Source organism: Ornithodoros turicata, chromosome 1 (assembly GCF_037126465.1).
Source record: "Ornithodoros turicata isolate Travis chromosome 1, ASM3712646v1, whole genome shotgun sequence".
In the NCBI taxonomy this organism is placed as follows: Eukaryota; Metazoa; Arthropoda; class Arachnida; order Ixodida; family Argasidae; genus Ornithodoros; species Ornithodoros turicata.
The window spans coordinates 231,614,201-231,632,413 of record NC_088201.1 but is presented as its reverse complement, the minus strand read 5'-3'; the positions used below and the strand labels follow the sequence as shown (position 1 = coordinate 231,632,413).

At 46.6% G+C, this 18,213-nt stretch overlaps 1 protein-coding gene across 1 annotated transcript in view; it reads left to right on the top strand.

Annotated features, from left to right (window-relative positions):
- The window catches only part of LOC135395992 (HEAT repeat-containing protein 3-like), a 37,857-nt gene extending 36,985 nt beyond the window's left edge, over positions 1-872 (top strand). The window contains exon 15 of the mRNA XM_064627075.1: positions 204-872. The gene's annotated coding sequence lies outside the window, so the exon portion shown is untranslated. The remainder of the gene's footprint in view (positions 1-203) is intronic.
- Positions 873-18,213: the final 17,341 nt, after the last annotated feature.

The window sequence follows — 18,213 nt, the reverse complement described above, 5'->3', positions numbered from 1 at the left end:
AGTGCAAACAAACTGGCATGTTCACAACTGAGCAACCTTCTGCTTGGGGTGTCGTCTGCTCTTTACACGGTGCTTTTCCCTTTAGTTACTCTCTAGGAATCACTGCAGCTTTCTTTTATCATATACTATGCTCTGAATGGTCTGCTTGAGAATAAAGTGGAAGAAGGCCTCCTCTTATTTGTGTGTTCTTGTGTTTTTTTCAGGAGTGCTGACCTTTATCGTACAGATGAAGCTTTCACACGTTATGCCTCACTGGTGCAAGCTACACACAAAACATCCGAGCGTCCACCCCCCCAGGAGCCATTCATTCATCTCAGACACTTAAAGAGACAGTTTGAACAGCACAGTGTTCAAGTGCCTTGTAAAGCACGGACTACACCCGTGACGATAAATAAGAGCTTCTGTCAAATAGTAGTTGCAGGAGGGACTCCGGCACTACCGGCTTCAAATTGCGACAATACCGGGAAAAAATTCTGGCAAGAACACGCTTTTTCGTGGTGCAGTAAAACCCCAGCCTTAAACCCCGCTCGAGCTTGAGGGAACCACGAAGAATGACATGACACCAAGGCTCCCTTGAGCTCAGGGGTTCATTGTGCCATGCATCTTCACCAGCCTAGCTGCGTTTCTCTCACTTCTCCCAAGCCGACAACCTTTTCCTTCATTTTTTTTTTACTCCTTCTATATGAGCGTTCTATTTGACTTCTTGCTAAGATGTTCTCATTTCGGTTGTTAGTGTTAGCACCAGCCATATAGAGGAAAAGTGTGCTTGCCGAAAAAGAAGACAGACCCCAAAACATTAGTCTTGTGCAGTTCGGTTACCCTGGCATAAAGAATTCAAAGTTGTGAACGGTAAAGTTTATATACATTGAAAAGCATGTATGTGTGGATGAATGCGTTAAAGCATTATTTCTTCAGGCCTGTTTGGTTGTACATGGTGCAATATCCTGTTCATGGCATGCCTTGTAGAGCTAACATGCTGCAATACGGAGTTTCGCACTCTATGTGTCCAAAAAATCATTAAAGGAATGGACATCCCACATATTTCTGTGAGCAAAATAAAATGCAATAATGGTGGCACAATGGCAGAGCAATCTTGCCCAATGTTTACTCATGGACAGTAACGTTGAAACATTACGAATCACTTTTTTTTTCCTGGAAAGTCTGGTTGTAATGAGGCACATAGCTTTGCATTTTACTGTTAAACCTGGCTGGATGAAGACAGGAAAGATCTGGGAATTGGGAGTAGCTGTACAGCCTTGCTAGATATCAGGAACATACCTGGGTAAATTACTTCTAAAATGTAATTAAATTACATTACTCCAATTAGAATTTAATTAAATTACATTACTTGTTAGTGCAATTGAAATGTAATGAAATTACATTACAATTACTACGAAACAGTAACTACATTACGGAGCCATTGCTGTGAACTTAATCCTAACGCTATTGAGCACGTGGAAATTAATTGTCAAACAACACTATGTTGTAACAGCAAGTCGTATTTTATTCTGTGCATCACAAGGATTGTCGCTCTCTCTTATTGCAAAAAAGCTCTTCTTGCAGCAGAAGCAACTGACTTTCGAAGTGGCCGTCGTTAGGCTGCTCCTCATATCAGGAAACGGGTCTTCAGCCATGCCGAAGACTCTCTCTATCGGTGCGGACGATGGCAACGCGGTGTTGTACTCGTAGTCATCATCATCATCTTCATCTTTTAGCTCGCCAGTCGCCAGCTCTTTCTGCCAAGTGCCAGCACAGAACACACACTCGATTGTTTTGTAAAAAGTAATGAGTAATGTCATTAAAAGTACTGTCCAACTAATTAAATTACATTACAAATTAGCAGAAAAAGTAATTTATCACTGTAATTTCATTACAGTAATAACATTACTACCCAGGTATGATCAGGAAGGGACCGGACAGAAATAGAGTGATCGTCATTTCTATCCATCTGAGAGTATGTGTGTCCGCTGCTGACTGATGCTAGGGTGCCACTCCAATTGAGAACTACGACCGCCCACTGTTCCGCAAACATTTGTCCCAAGCTGTACGCGCTGTGGTGCTACCCATTACGGGCTGACTTTAATGTTACTCTTTCTCTCTGTTTGAGAGTTCATAACACATAAATATACTACTGTAGAAGTCGTTTTTTCGACGTGGAAAATGTTTTCGCGTTTTCGAAGGAAGGTGGTTTGAGGAGTGATTCGCGATAACTTGATTTCGCGCCCTACGTTTCTGGGAGTGCTATGCCCTTACGTATTGTGCCGTCGTCAACGCTGTGGCATATTTCGGTGCTCACAGACATGGCAGGAAAGGCCCTGTACAATGGCCATTAGGGACCCTGCAGGAGCCCATAGTAGTGGCTGTGTTCCCCTGACCTCTGAACCTCTAATGACAGTCAACAAACCAAGCGGGCTGTCGTTAAAAGTGACCTGGAAATACCAAAACAAGGAAGTGTCGTCCCCAGTGCTCGTAATCTCCCTCTAACGATGCTCCTCTATCGGCATCGTCGCTGGCGATCGACAGCGGTTCGTAATAGGACCCCTAACGTTTTAACCTCTAATGAGAGTGAGCATACCAAGCACACTGTCGTTAAGAGCGACATAGAAATATCAAAACAAGGAAGTGTCACTCCCGGTGCTCGTAATCACCTTATACCAATGCTCCTCTATCGGCATCGGCACTGGCGCTGTACACCAGCTCGGAATAGGGACCCTGACGTCTTAACCTGCATCGACAGTCCACAAATCAAGCACACTGTCGTTAAAAGCTACATGGGAATACCAAAACGGGCAAGTGTCCCTTCTGATGCTCGTAGTCGTCTTCTGCCGATACTCTATCAACACTGTCTCTGGCACTCGACACCGGCTCGGATAGGGTCCCTGACGTCTTAACCCATAACGACAGTCAACAAACGAAATGCACTGTCATGAAAAACGACATGAAAATACCAATAAGGGCAAGTGCTGCTCCCAGTGCTCGTAATCATCTTCTAACGACACAGTCGCTGGCGCTGGGCAGTGGCTCGGAATAAAGCCCCTGATGTCTGAACCTCTAACGACAGTCAACAAAGCAAGCACACTGTCTTTAAAAGCGACATGAAAATACCAAAACAAAGTAGTGTTGCCCCCAGTGCTCCTAATCGCCTTCTACCAATACTTCTCTATCGTCATCGCTGGTGATCGACAGCTGTTCCTAATAGGACCCCTAACGACTTAACCTCTAATGGCAGTGAGCAAACCAAGCACACTGTGGTTAAAAGCGACATAGATATATCAAAACAAGGAAGTGTCACTCCCGGTGCTCGTAATCATCTTCTACCAATACTCTATCAGCATCGTCGCTGGTGATCGACAGCGGTTCCTAGTAGGACCCCTAACGTCTTAACCTCTAACGACAGTGAGCAAACCAAGCACACTGTCGTTAGAAGCAACATAGAAATATCAAAACAAGGAAGTATCACTCCCGGTGCTCGTAATCACCTTATACCAATGCTCCTCTATCGGCATCGGCACTGGCGCTGTACAGCAGCTCGGAATAGGGACCCTGACGTCTTAACCTGCATCGACAGTCCACAAATCAAGCACACTGTCGTTAAAAGCTACATGGGAATACCAAAACGGGCAAGTGTCCCTTCTGATGCTCGTAGTCGTCTTCTGCCGATACTCTATCAACACTGTCTCTGGCACTCGACACCGGCTCGGATAGGGTCCCTGACGTCTTAACCCATAACGACAGTCAACAAACGAAATGCACTGTCATGAAAAACGACATGAAAATACCAATAAGGGCAAGTGCTGCTCCCAGTGCTCGTAATCATCTTCTAACGACACAGTCGCTGGCGCTGGGCAGTGGCTCGGAATAAAGCCCCTGATGTCTGAACCTCTAACGACAGTCAACAAAGCAAGCACACTGTCTTTAAAAGCGACATGAAAATACCAAAACAAAGTAGTGTTGCCCCCAGTGCTCCTAATCGCCTTCTACCAATACTTCTCTATCGTCATCGCTGGTGATCGACAGCTGTTCCTAATAGGACCCCTAACGACTTAACCTCTAATGGCAGTGAGCAAACCAAGCACACTGTGGTTAAAAGCGACATAGAAATATCAAAACGAGGAAGTGTCACTCCCGGTGCTCGTAATCATCTTCTACCAATACTCCTCTATCGGCATCGTCGCTGGTGATCGACAGCGGTTCCTAATAGGACCCCTAACGTCTTAACCTCTAATGGCAGTGAGCAAACCAAGCACACTGTCGTTCAAAGCGACATAGAAATATCAAAACAAGGAAGTGTCACTCCCGGTGCTCGTAATCATCTTCTACCAATACTCCTCTATCGGCATCGTCGCTGGTGATCGACAGCGGTTCCTAATAGGACCCCTAACGTCTTAACCTCTAATGGCAGTGAGCAAACCAAGCACACTGTCGTTCAAAGCGACATAGAAATATCAAAACAAGGAAGTGTCACTCCCGGTGCTCGTAATCATCTTCTACCAATACTCCTCTATCGGCATCGTCGCTGGTGATCGACAGCGGTTCCTAATAGGACCCCTAACGTCTTAACCTCTAATGGCAGTGAGCAAACCAAGCACACTGTCGTTCAAAGCGACATAGAAATATCAAAACAAGGAAGTGTCACTCCCGGTGCTCGTAATCATCTTCTACCTATACTCCTCTATCGGCATCGTCGCTGGTGATCGACAGCGGTTCCTAATAGGACCCCTAACGTCTTAACCTCTAATGGCAGTGAGCAAACCAAGCACACTGTCGTTCAAAGCGACATAGAAATATCAAAACAAGGAAGTGTCACTCCCGGTGCTCGTAATCATGTTCTACCAATACTCCTCTATCGGCATCGTCGCTGGTGATCGACAGCGGTTCCTAATAGGACCCCTAACGTCTTATCCTCTAATGGCAGTGAGCAAACCAAGCACACTGTCGTTAAAAGCGACATAGAAATATCAAAACAAGGAAGTGTCACTCCCGGTGCTCGTAATCATCTTCTACCAATACTCCTCTATCGGCATCGTCGCTGGTGATCGACAGCGGTTCCTAATAGGACCCCTAACGTCTTAACCTCTAATGGCAGTGAGCAAACCAAGCACACTGTCGTTCAAAGCGACATAGAAATATCAAAACAAGGAAGTGTCACTCCCGGTGCTCGTAATCATGTTCTACCAATACTCCTCTATCGGCATCGTCGCTGGTGATCGACAGCGGTTCCTAATAGGACCCCTAACATCTTAACCTCTAATGGCAGTGAGCAAACCAAGCACACTGTCGTTAAAAGCGACATAGAAATATCAAAACAAGGAAGTGTCACTCCCGGTGCTCGTAATCATCTTCTACCAATACTCCTCTATCGGCATCGTCGCTGGTGATCGACAGCGATTCCTCATAGGACCACTAACGTCTTAACCTCTAATGGCAGTGAGCAAACCAAGCACACTGTCGTTAAAAGCGACATAGAAATATCAAAACAAGGAAGTGTCACTCCCGGTGCTCGTAATCATCTTCTACCAATACTCCTCTATCGGCATCGTCGCTGGTGATCGACAGCGGTTCCTAATAGGACCCCTAACGTCTTAACCTCTAATGGCAGTGAGCAAACCAAGCACACTGTCGTTAAAAGCGACATAGAAATATCAAAACAAGGAAGTGTCACTCCCGGTGCTCGTAATCATCTTCTACCAATGCTCCTCTATCCGCATCGTCGCTGGTGATCGACAGCGGTTCCTAATAGGACCCCTAACGTCTTAACCTCTAATGGCAGTGAGCAAACCAAGCACACTGTCGTTAAAAGCGACATAGAAATATCAAAACAAGGAAGTGTCACTCCCGGTGCTCGTAATCATCTTCTACCAATGCTCCTCTATCGGCATCGTCGCTGGTGATCGACAGCGGTTCCTAATAGGACCCCTAACGTCTTAACCTCTAATGGCAGTGAGCAAACCAAGCACACTGTCGTTAAAAGCGACATAGAAATATCAAAATAAGGAAGTGTCACTCCCGGTGCTCGTAATCATCTTCTACCAATACTCCTCTATCGGCATCGTCGCTGGTGATCGACAGCGGTTCCTCATAGGACCTCTAACGTCTTAACCTCTAATGGCAGTGAGCAAACCAAGCACACTGTCGTTAAAAGCGACATAGAAATATCAAAACAAGGAAGTGTCACTCCCGGTGCTCGTAATCATCTTCTACCAATGATCCTCTATCGGCATCGTCGCTGGTGATCGACAGCGGTTCCTAATAGGACCCCTAACGTCTTAACCTCTAATGGCAGTGAGCAAACCAAGCACACTGTCGTTAAAAGCGATATAGAAATATCAAAACATGGAAGTGTCACTCCCGGTGCTCGTAATCATCTTCTACCAATACTCCTCTATCGGCATCGTCGCTGGTGATCGACAGCGGTTCCTAATAGAACCCCTAACGTCTTATCCTCTAATGGCAGTGAGCAAACCAAGCACACTGTCGTTCAAAGCGACATAGAAATATCAAAACAAGGAAGTGTCACTCCCGGTGCTCGTAATCATCTTCTACCAATACTCCTCTATCGGCATCGTCGCTGGTGATCGACAGCGGTTCCTAATAGGACCCCTAACATCTTAACCTCTAATGGCAGTGAGCAAACCAAGCACACTGTCGTTAAAAGCGACCTAGAAATATCAAAACAAGGAAGTGTCACTCCCGGTGCTCGTAATCATCTTCTACCAATACTCCTCTATCGGCATCGTCGCTGGTGATCGACAGCGGTTCCTAATAGGACCCCTAACGTCTTAACCCCTAATGGCAGTGAGCAAACCAAGCACACTGTCGCTAAAAGCGACATAGAAATATCAAAACAAGGAAGTGTCACTCCCGGTGCTCGTAATCATCTTCTACCAATGCTCCTCTATCGGCACCGTCGCTGGTGATCGACAGCGGTTCCTCATAGGACCTCTAACGTCTTAACCTCTAATGGCAGTGAGCAAACCAAGCACACTGTCGTTAAAAGCGACATAGAAATATCAAAACAAGGAAGTGTCACTCCCGGTGCTCGTAATCATCTTCTACCAATGCTCCTCTATCGGCATCGTCGCTGGTGATCGACAGCGGTTCCTAATAGGACCCCTAACGTCTTAACCTCTAATGGCAGTGAGCAAACCAAGCACACTGTCGTTAAAAGCGATATAGAAATATCAAAACATGGAAGTGTCACTCCCGGTGCTCGTAATCATCTTCTACCAATACTCCTCTATCGGCATCGTCGCTGGTGATCGACAGCGGTTCCTAATAGAACCCCTAACGTCTTATCCTCTAATGGCAGTGAGCAAACCAAGCACACTGTCGTTAAAAGCGACATAGAAATATCAAAACAAGGAAGTGTCACTCCCGGTGCTCGTAATCATCTTCTACCAATACTCCTCTATCGGCATCGTCGCTGGTGATCGACAGCGGTTCCTAATAGAACCCCTAACGTCTTATCCTCTAATGGCAGTGAGCAAACCAAGCACACTGTCGTTAAAAGCGACATAGAAATATCAAAACAAGGAAGTGTCACTCCCAGTGCTCGTAATCATCTTCTACCAATACTCCTCTATCGGCATCGTCGCTGGTGATCGACAGCGGTTCCTAATAGGACCCCTAACGTCTTAACCTCTAATGGCAGTGAGCAAACCAAGCACACTGTCGTTAAAAGCGACATAGAAATATCAACACAAGGAAGTGTCACTCCCGGTGCTCGTAATCATCTTCTACCAATGCTCCTCTATCGGCACCGTCGCTGGTGATCGACAGCGGTTCCTAATAGGACCCCTAACGTCTTAACCTCTAATGGCAGTGAGCAAACCAAGCACACTGTCGTTCAAAGCGACATAGAAATATCAAAACAAGGAAGTGTCACTCCCAGTGCTCGTAATCATCTTCTACCAATACTCCTCGATCGGCATCGTCGCTGGTGATCGACAGCGGTTCCTAATAGAACCCCTAACGTCTTATCCTCTAATGGCAGTGAGCAAACCAAGCACACTGTCGTTAAAAGCGACATAGAAATATCAAAACAAGGAAGTGTCACTCCCAGTGCTCGTAATCATCTTCTACCAATACTCCTCTATCGGCATCGTCGCTGGTGATCGACAGCGGTTCCTAATAGGACCCCTAACGTCTTAACCTCTAATGGCAGTGAGCAAACCAAGCACACTGTCGTTAAAAGCGACATAGAAATATCAAAACAAGGAAGTGTCACTCCCGGTGCTCGTAATCATCTACCAATGCTCCTCTATCGGCACCGTCACTGGTGATCGACAGCGGTTCCTCATAGGACCTCTAACGTCTTAACCTCTAATGGCAGTGAGCAAACCAAGCACACTGTCGTTCAAAGCGACATAGAAATATCAAAACAAGGAAGTGTCACTCCCGGTGCTCGTAATCATCTTCTACCAATACTCGTCTATCTGCATCGTCGCTGGTGATCGACAGCGGTTCCTAATAGGACCCCTAACGTCTTAACCTCTAATGGCAGTGAGCAAACCAAGCACACTGTCGTTAAAAGCGACATAGAAATATCAAAACAAGGAAGTGTCACTCCCGGTGCTCGTAATCATCTTCTACCAATACTCCTCTATCGGCATCGTCGCTGGTGATCGACAGCGGTTCCTAATAGGACCTCTAACGTCTTAACCTCTAATGGCAGTGAGCAAACCAAGCACACTGTCGTTAAAAGCGACATAGAAATATCAAAACAAGGAAGTGTCACTCCCGGTGCTCGTAATCATCTTCTACCAATGCTCCTCTATCGGCACCGTCGCTGGTGATCGACAGCGGTTCCTCATAGGACCTCTAACGTCTTAACCTCTAATGGCAGTGAGCAAACCAAGCACACTGTCGTTAAAAGCGACATAGAAATATCAAAACAAGGAAGTGTCACTCCCGGTGCTCGTAATCATCTTCTACCAATGCTCCTCTATCGGCATCGTCGCTGGTGATCGACAGCGGTTCCTAATAGGACCCCTAACGTCTTAACCTCTAATGGCAGTGAGCAAACCAAGCACACTGTCGTTAAAAGCGATATAGAAATATCAAAACATGGAAGTGTCACTCCCGGTGCTCGTAATCATCTTCTACCAATACTCCTCTATCGGCATCGTCGCTGGTGATCGACAGCGGTTCCTAATAGAACCCCTAACGTCTTATCCTCTAATGGCAGTGAGCAAACCAAGCACACTGTCGTTAAAAGCGACATAGAAATATCAAAACAAGGAAGTGTCACTCCCGGTGCTCGTAATCATCTTCTACCAATACTCCTCTATCGGCATCGTCGCTGGTGATCGGCAGCGGTTCCTAATAGAACCCCTAACGTCTTATCCTCTAATGGCAGTGAGCAAACCAAGCACACTGTCGTTAAAAGCGACATAGAAATATCAAAACAAGGAAGTGTCACTCCCGGTGCTCGTAATCATCTTCTACCAATACTCCTCTATCGGCATCGTCGCTGGTGATCGACAGCGGTTCCTAATAGGACCCCTAACATCTTAACCTCTAATGGCAGTGAGCAAACCAAGCACACTGTCGTTAAAAGCGACCTAGAAATATCAAAACAAGGAAGTGTCACTCCCGGTGCTCGTAATCATCTTCTACCAATACTCCTCTATCGGCATCGTCGCTGGTGATCGACAGCGGTTCCTAATAGGACCCCTAACGTCTTAGCCCCTAATGGCAGTGAGCAAACCAAGCACACTGTCGCTAAAAGCGACATAGAAATATCAAAACAAGGAAGTGTCACTCCTGGTGCTCGTAATCATCTTCTACCAATACTCCTCTATCGGCATCGTCGCTGGTGATCGACAGCGGTTGCTAATAGGACCCCTAACGTCTTAACCTCTAATGGCAGTGAGCAAACCAAGCACACTGTCGTTAAAAGCGACATAGAAATATCAAAACAAGGAAGTGTCACTCCCGGTGCTCGTAATCATCTTCTACCAATACTCCTCTATCGGCATCGTCGCTGGTGATCGACAGCGGTTCCTAATAGGACCCCTAACGTCTTAACCTCTAATGGCAGTGAGCAAACCAAGCACACTGTCGTTCAAAGCGACATAGAAATATCAAAACAAGGAAGTGTCACTCCCGGTGCTCGTAATCATCTTCTACCAATACTCCTCTATCGGCATCGTCGCTGGTGATCGACAGCGGTTCCTAATAGGACCCCTAACGTCTTAACCTCTAATGGCAGTGAGCAAACCAAGCACACTGTCGTTCAAAGCGACATAGAAATATCAAAACAAGGAAGTGTCACTCCCGGTGCTCGTAATCATCTTCTACCAATGCTCCTCTATCGGCACCGTCGCTGGTGATCGACAGCGGTTCCTAATAGGACCCCTAACGTCTTAACCTCTAATGGCAGTGAGCAAACCAAGCACACTGTCGTTAAAAGCGACATAGAAATATCAAAACAAGGAAGTGTCACTCCCGGTGCTCGTAATCATCTTCTACCAATGCTCCTCTATCGGCACCGTCGCTGGTGATCGACAGCGGTTCCTAATAGGACCCCTAACGTCTTAACCTCTAATGGCAGTGAGCAAACCAAGCACACTGTCGCTAAAAGCGACCTAGAAATATCAAAACAAGGAAGTGTCACTCCCGGTGCTCGTAATCATCTTCTACCAATACTCCTCTATCGGCATCGTCGCTGGTGATCGACAGCGGTTCCTAATAGGACCCCTAACGTCTTAACCCCTAATGGCAGTGAGCAAACCAAGCACACTGTCGCTAAAAGCGACATAGAAATATCAAAACAAGGAAGTGTCACTCCTGGTGCTCGTAATCATCTTCTACCAATACTCCTCTATCGGCATCGTCGCTGGTGATCGACAGCGGTTGCTAATAGGACCCCTAACGTCTTAACCTCTAATGGCAGTGAGCAAACCAAGCATACTGTCGTTAAAAGCGACATAGAAATATCAAAACAAGGAAGTGTCACTCCCGGTGCTCGTAATCATCTTCTACCAATACTCCTCTATCGGCATCGTCGCTGGTGATCGACAGCGGTTCCTAATAGGACCCCTAACGTCTTAACCTCTAATGGCAGTGAGCAAACCAAGCACACTGTCGTTCAAAGCGACATAGAAATATCAAAACAAGGAAGTGTCACTCCCGGTGCTCGTAATCATCTTCTACCAATACTCCTCTATCGGCATCGTCGCTGGTGATCGACAGCGGTTCCTAATAGGACCCCTAACGTCTTAACCTCTAATGGCAGTGAGCAAACCAAGCACACTGTCGTTCAAAGCGACATAGAAATATCAAAACAAGGAAGTGTCACTCCCGGTGCTCGTAATCATCTTCTACCAATGCTCCTCTATCGGCACCGTCGCTGGTGATCGACAGCGGTTCCTAATAGGACCCCTAACGTCTTAACCTCTAATGGCAGTGAGCAAACCAAGCACACTGTCGTTAAAAGCGACATAGAAATATCAAAACAAGGAAGTGTCACTCCCGGTGCTCGTAATCATCTTCTACCAATGCTCCTCTATCGGCACCGTCGCTGGTGATCGACAGCGGTTCCTAATAGGACCCCTAACGTCTTAACCTCTAATGGCAGTGAGCAAACCAAGCACACTGTCGCTAAAAGCGACATAGAAATATCAAAACAAGGAAGTGTCACTCCTGGTGCTCGTAATCATCTTCTACCAATACTCCTCTATCGGCATCGTCGCTGGTGATCGACAGCGGTTGCTAATAGGACCCCTAACGTCTTAACCTCTAATGGCAGTGAGCAAACCAAGCACACTGTCGCTAAAAGCGACATAGAAATATCAAAACAAGGAAGTGTCACTCCTGGTGCTCGTAATCATCTTCTACCAATACTCCTCTATCGGCATCGTCGCTGGTGATCGACAGCGGTTGCTAATAGGACCCCTAACGTCTTAACCTCTAATGGCAGTGAGCAAACCAAGCACACTGTCGTTAAAAGCGACATAGAAATATCAAAACAAGGAAGTGTCACTCCCAGTGCTCGTAATCATCTTCTACCAATACTCCTCTATCGGCATCGTCGCTGGTGATCGACAGCGGTTCCTAATAGGACCCCTAACGTCTTAACCTCTAATGGCAGTGAGCAAACCAAGCACACTGTCGTTCAAAGCGACATAGAAATATCAAAACAAGGAAGTGTCACTCCCGGTGCTCGTAATCATCTTCTACCAATGCTCCTCTATCGGCACCGTCGCTGGTGATCGACAGCGGTTCCTAATAGGACCCCTAACGTCTTAACCTCTAATGGCAGTGAGCAAACCAAGCACACTGTCGTTAAAAGCGACATAGAAATATCAAAACAAGGAAGTGTCACTCCCGGTGCTCGTAATCATCTTCTACCAATGCTCCTCTATCGGCACCGTCGCTGGTGATCGACAGCGGTTCCTAATAGGACCCCTAACGTCTTAACCTCTAATGGCAGTGAGCAAACCAGGCACACTGTCGTTAAAAGCGACATAGAAATATCAAAACAAGGAAGTGTCACTCCCGGTGCTCGTAATCATCTTCTACCAATGCTCCTCTATCGGCACCGTCGCTGGTGATCGACAGCGGTTCCTAATAGGACCGCTAACGTCTTAACCTCTAATGGCAGTGAGCAAACCAAGCACACTGTCGTTAAAAGCGACATAGAAATATCAAAACAAGGAAGTGTCACTCCCGGTGCTCGTAATCATCTTCTACCAATGCTCCTCTATCGGCACCGTCGCTGGTGATCGACAGCGGTTCCTAATAGGACCCCTAACGTCTTAACCTCTAATGGCAGTGAGCAAACCAAGCACACTGTCGTTCAAAGCGACATAGAAATATCAAAACAAGGAAGTGTCACTCCCGGTGCTCGTAATCATCTACCAATACTCGTCTATCTGCATCGTCGCTGGTGATCGACAGCGGTTCCTAATAGGACCCCTAACGTCTTAACCTCTAATGGCAGTGAGCAAACCAAGCACACTGTCGTTAAAAGCGACATAGAAATATCAAAACAAGGAAGTGTCACTCCCGGTGCTCGTAATCATCTTCTACCAATACTCCTCTATTGGCATCGTCGCTGGTGATCGACAGCGGTTCCTAATAGGACCTCTAACGTCTTAACCTCTAATGGCAGTGAGCAAACCAAGCACACTGTTGTTAAAAGCGACATAGAAATATCAAAACAAGGAAGTGTTACTGCCGGTGCTCGTAATCATCTTCTACCAATACTCCTCTATCGGCATCGTCGCTGGTGATCGACAGCGGTTCCTAATAGGACCCCTAACGTCTTAACCTCTAATAGCAGTGAGCAAACCAAGCACACTGTTGTTAAAAGCGACATAGAAATATCAAAACAAGGGAGTGTCACTCCCGGTGCTCGTAATCATCTTCTACCAGTACTCCTCTATCGGCATCGTCGCTGGTGATCGACAGCGGTTCCTAATAGGACCCCTAACGTCTTAACCTCTAATGGCAGTGAGCAAACCAAGCACACTGTCGTTAAAAGCGACATAGAAATATCAAAACAAGGAAGTGTCACTCCCGGTGCTCGTAATCATCTTCTACCAATGCTCCTCTATCGGCACCGTCGCTGGTGATCGACAGCGGTTCCTAATAGGACCCCTAACGTCTTAACCTCTAATGGCAGTGAGCAAACCAAGCACACTGTCGTTCAAAGCGACATAGAAATATCAAAACAAGGAAGTGTCACTCCCGGTGCTCGTAATCATCTTCTACCAATACTCCTCTATCGGCATCGTCGCTGGTGATCGACAGCGGTTCCTAATAGGACCCCTAACGTCTTAACCTCTAATGGCAGTGAGCAAACCAAGCACACTGTCGTTAAAAGCGACATAGAAATATCAAAACAAGGAAGTGTCACTCCCGGTGCTCGTAATCATCTTCTACCAATACTCCTCTATCGGCATCGTCGCTGGTGATCGACAGCGGTTCCTAATAGGACCTCTAACGTCTTAACCTCTAATGGCAGTGAGCAAACCAAGCACACTGTCGTTAAAAGCGACATAGAAATATCAAAACAAGGAAGTGTCACTCCCGGTGCTCGTAATCATCTTCTACCAATGCTCCTCTATCGGCACCGTCGCTGGTGATCGACAGCGGTTCCTCATAGGACCTCTAACGTCTTAACCTCTAATGACAGTGAGCAAACCAAGCACACTGTCGTTAAAAGCGACATAGAAATATCAAAACAAGGAAGTGTCACTCCCGGTGCTCGTAATCATCTTCTACCAATGCTCCTCTATCGGCATCGTCGCTGGTGATCGACAGCGGTTCCTAATAGGACCCCTAACGTCTTAACCTCTAATGGCAGTGAGCAAACCAAGCACACTGTCGTTAAAAGCGATATAGAAATATCAAAACATGGAAGTGTCACTCCCGGTGCTCGTAATCATCTTCTACCAATACTCCTCTATCGGCATCGTCGCTGGTGATCGACAGCGGTTCCTAATAGAACCCCTAACGTCTTATCCTCTAATGGCAGTGAGCAAACCAAGCACACTGTCGTTAAAAGCGACATAGAAATATCAAAACAAGGAAGTGTCACTCCCGGTGCTCGTAATCATCTTCTACCAATACTCCTCTATCGGCATCGTCGCTGGTGATCGACAGCGGTTCCTAATAGAACCCCTAACGTCTTATCCTCTAATGGCAGTGAGCAAACCAAGCACACTGTCGTTAAAAGCGACATAGAAATATCAAAACAAGGAAGTGTCACTCCCAGTGCTCGTAATCATCTTCTACCAATACTCCTCTATCGGCATCGTCGCTGGTGATCGACAGCGGTTCCTAATAGGACCCCTAACGTCTTAACCTCTAATGGCAGTGAGCAAACCAAGCACACTGTCGTTAAAAGCGACATAGAAATATCAAAACAAGGAAGTGTCACTCCCGGTGCTCGTAATCATCTTCTACCAATGCTCCTCTATCGGCACCGTCGCTGGTGATCGACAGCGGTTCCTAATAGGACCCCTAACGTCTTAACCTCTAATGGCAGTGAGCAAACCAAGCACACTGTCGTTCAAAGCGACATAGAAATATCAAAACAAGGAAGTGTCACTCCCAGTGCTCGTAATCATCCTCTACCAATACTCCTCGATCGGCATCGTCGCTGGTGATCGACAGCGGTTCCTAATAGAACCCCTAACGTCTTATCCTCTAATGGCAGTGAGCAAACCAAGCACACTGTCGTTAAAAGCGACATAGAAATATCAAAACAAGGAAGTGTCACTCCCAGTGCTCGTAATCATCTTCTACCAATACTCCTCTATCGGCATCGTCGCTGGTGATCGACAGCGGTTCCTAATAGGACCCCTAACGTCTTAACCTCTAATGGCAGTGAGCAAACCAAGCACACTGTCGTTAAAAGCGACATAGAAATATCAAAACAAGGAAGTGTCACTCCCGGTGCTCGTAATCATCTACCAATGCTCCTCTATCGGCACCGTCACTGGTGATCGACAGCGGTTCCTCATAGGACCTCTAACGTCTTAACCTCTAATGGCAGTGAGCAAACCAAGCACACTGTCGTTCAAAGCGACATAGAAATATCAAAACAAGGAAGTGTCACTCCCGGTGCTCGTAATCATCTTCTACCAATACTCGTCTATCTGCATCGTCGCTGGTGATCGACAGCGGTTCCTAATAGGACCCCTAACGTCTTAACCTCTAATGGCAGTGAGCAAACCAAGCACACTGTCGTTAAAAGCGACATAGAAATATCAAAACAAGGAAGTGTCACTCCCGGTGCTCGTAATCATCTTCTACCAATACTCCTCTATCGGCATCGTCGCTGGTGATCGACAGCGGTTCCTAATAGGACCTCTAACGTCTTAACCTCTAATGGCAGTGAGCAAACCAAGCACACTGTCGTTAAAAGCGACATAGAAATATCAAAACAAGGAAGTGTCACTCCCGGTGCTCGTAATCATCTTCTACCAATGCTCCTCTATCGGCACCGTCGCTGGTGATCGACAGCGGTTCCTCATAGGACCTCTAACGTCTTAACCTCTAATGGCAGTGAGCAAACCAAGCACACTGTCGTTAAAAGCGACATAGAAATATCAAAACAAGGAAGTGTCACTCCCGGTGCTCGTAATCATCTTCTACCAATGCTCCTCTATCGGCATCGTCGCTGGTGATCGACAGCGGTTCCTAATAGGACCCCTAACGTCTTAACCTCTAATGGCAGTGAGCAAACCAAGCACACTGTCGTTAAAAGCGATATAGAAATATCAAAACATGGAAGTGTCACTCCCGGTGCTCGTAATCATCTTCTACCAATACTCCTCTATCGGCATCGTCGCTGGTGATCGACAGCGGTTCCTAATAGAACCCCTAACGTCTTATCCTCTAATGGCAGTGAGCAAACGAAGCACACTGTCGTTAAAAGCGACATAGAAATATCAAAACAAGGAAGTGTCACTCCCGGTGCTCGTAATCATCTTCTACCAATACTCCTCTATCGGCATCGTCGCTGGTGATCGGCAGCGGTTCCTAATAGAACCCCTAACGTCTTATCCTCTAATGGCAGTGAGCAAACCAAGCACACTGTCGTTAAAAGCGACATAGAAATATCAAAACAAGGAAGTGTCACTCCCGGTGCTCGTAATCATCTTCTACCAATACTCCTCTATCGGCATCGTCGCTGGTGATCGACAGCGGTTCCTAATAGGACCCCTAACATCTTAACCTCTAATGGCAGTGAGCAAACCAAGCACACTGTCGTTAAAAGCGACCTAGAAATATCAAAACAAGGAAGTGTCACTCCCGGTGCTCGTAATCATCTTCTACCAATACTCCTCTATCGGCATCGTCGCTGGTGATCGACAGCGGTTCCTAATAGGACCCCTAACGTCTTAACCCCTAATGGCAGTGAGCAAACCAAGCACACTGTCGCTAAAAGCGACATAGAAATATCAAAACAAGGAAGTGTCACTCCTGGTGCTCGTAATCATCTTCTACCAATACTCCTCTATCGGCATCGTCGCTGGTGATCGACAGCGGTTGCTAATAGGACCCCTAACGTCTTAACCTCTAATGGCAGTGAGCAAACCAAGCACACTGTCGTTAAAAGCGACATAGAAATATCAAAACAAGGAAGTGTCACTCCCAGTGCTCGTAATCATCTTCTACCAATACTCCTCTATCGGCATCGTCGCTGGTGATCGACAGCGGGTCCTAATAGGACCCCTAACGTCTTAACCTCTAATGGCAGTGAGCAAACCAAGCACACTGTCGTTCAAAGCGACATAGAAATATCAAAACAAGGAAGTGTCACTCCCGGTGCTCGTAATCATCTTCTACCAATGCTCCTCTATCGGCACCGTCGCTGGTGATCGACAGCGGTTCCTAATAGGACCCCTAACGTCTTAACCTCTAATGGCAGTGAGCAAACCAAGCACACTGTCGTTAAAAGCGACATAGAAATATCAAAACAAGGAAGTGTCACTCCCGGTGCTCGTAATCATCTTCTACCAATGCTCCTCTATCGGCACCGTCGCTGGTGATCGACAGCGGTTCCTAATAGGACCCCTAACGTCTTAACCTCTAATGGCAGTGAGCAAACCAAGCACACTGTCGTTAAAAGCGACATAGAAATATCGAAACAAGGAAGTGTCACTCCCGGTGCTCGTAATCATCTTCTACCAATGCTCCTCTATCGGCACCGTCGCTGGTGATCGACAGCGGTTCCTAATAGGACCGCTAACGTCTTAACCTCTAATGGCAGTGAGCAAACCAAGCACACTGTCGTTAAAAGCGACATAGAAATATCAAAACAAGGAAGTGTCACTCCCGGTGCTCGTAATCATCTTCTACCAATGCTCCTCTATCGGCACCGTCGCTGGTGATCGACAGCGGTTCCTAATAGGACCCCTAACGTCTTAACCTCTAATGGCAGTGAGCAAACCAAGCACACTGTCGTTCAAAGCGACATAGAAATATCAAAACAAGGAAGTGTCACTCCCGGTGCTCGTAATCATCTACCAATACTCGTCTATCTGCATCGTCGCTGGTGATCGACAGCGGTTCCTAATAGGACCCCTAACGTCTTAACCTCTAATGGCAGTGAGCAAACCAAGCACACTGTCGTTAAAAGCGACATAGAAATATCAAAACAAGGAAGTGTCACTCCCGGTGCTCGTAATCATCTTCTACCAATACTCCTCTATTGGCATCGTCGCTGGTGATCGACAGCGGTTCCTAATAGGA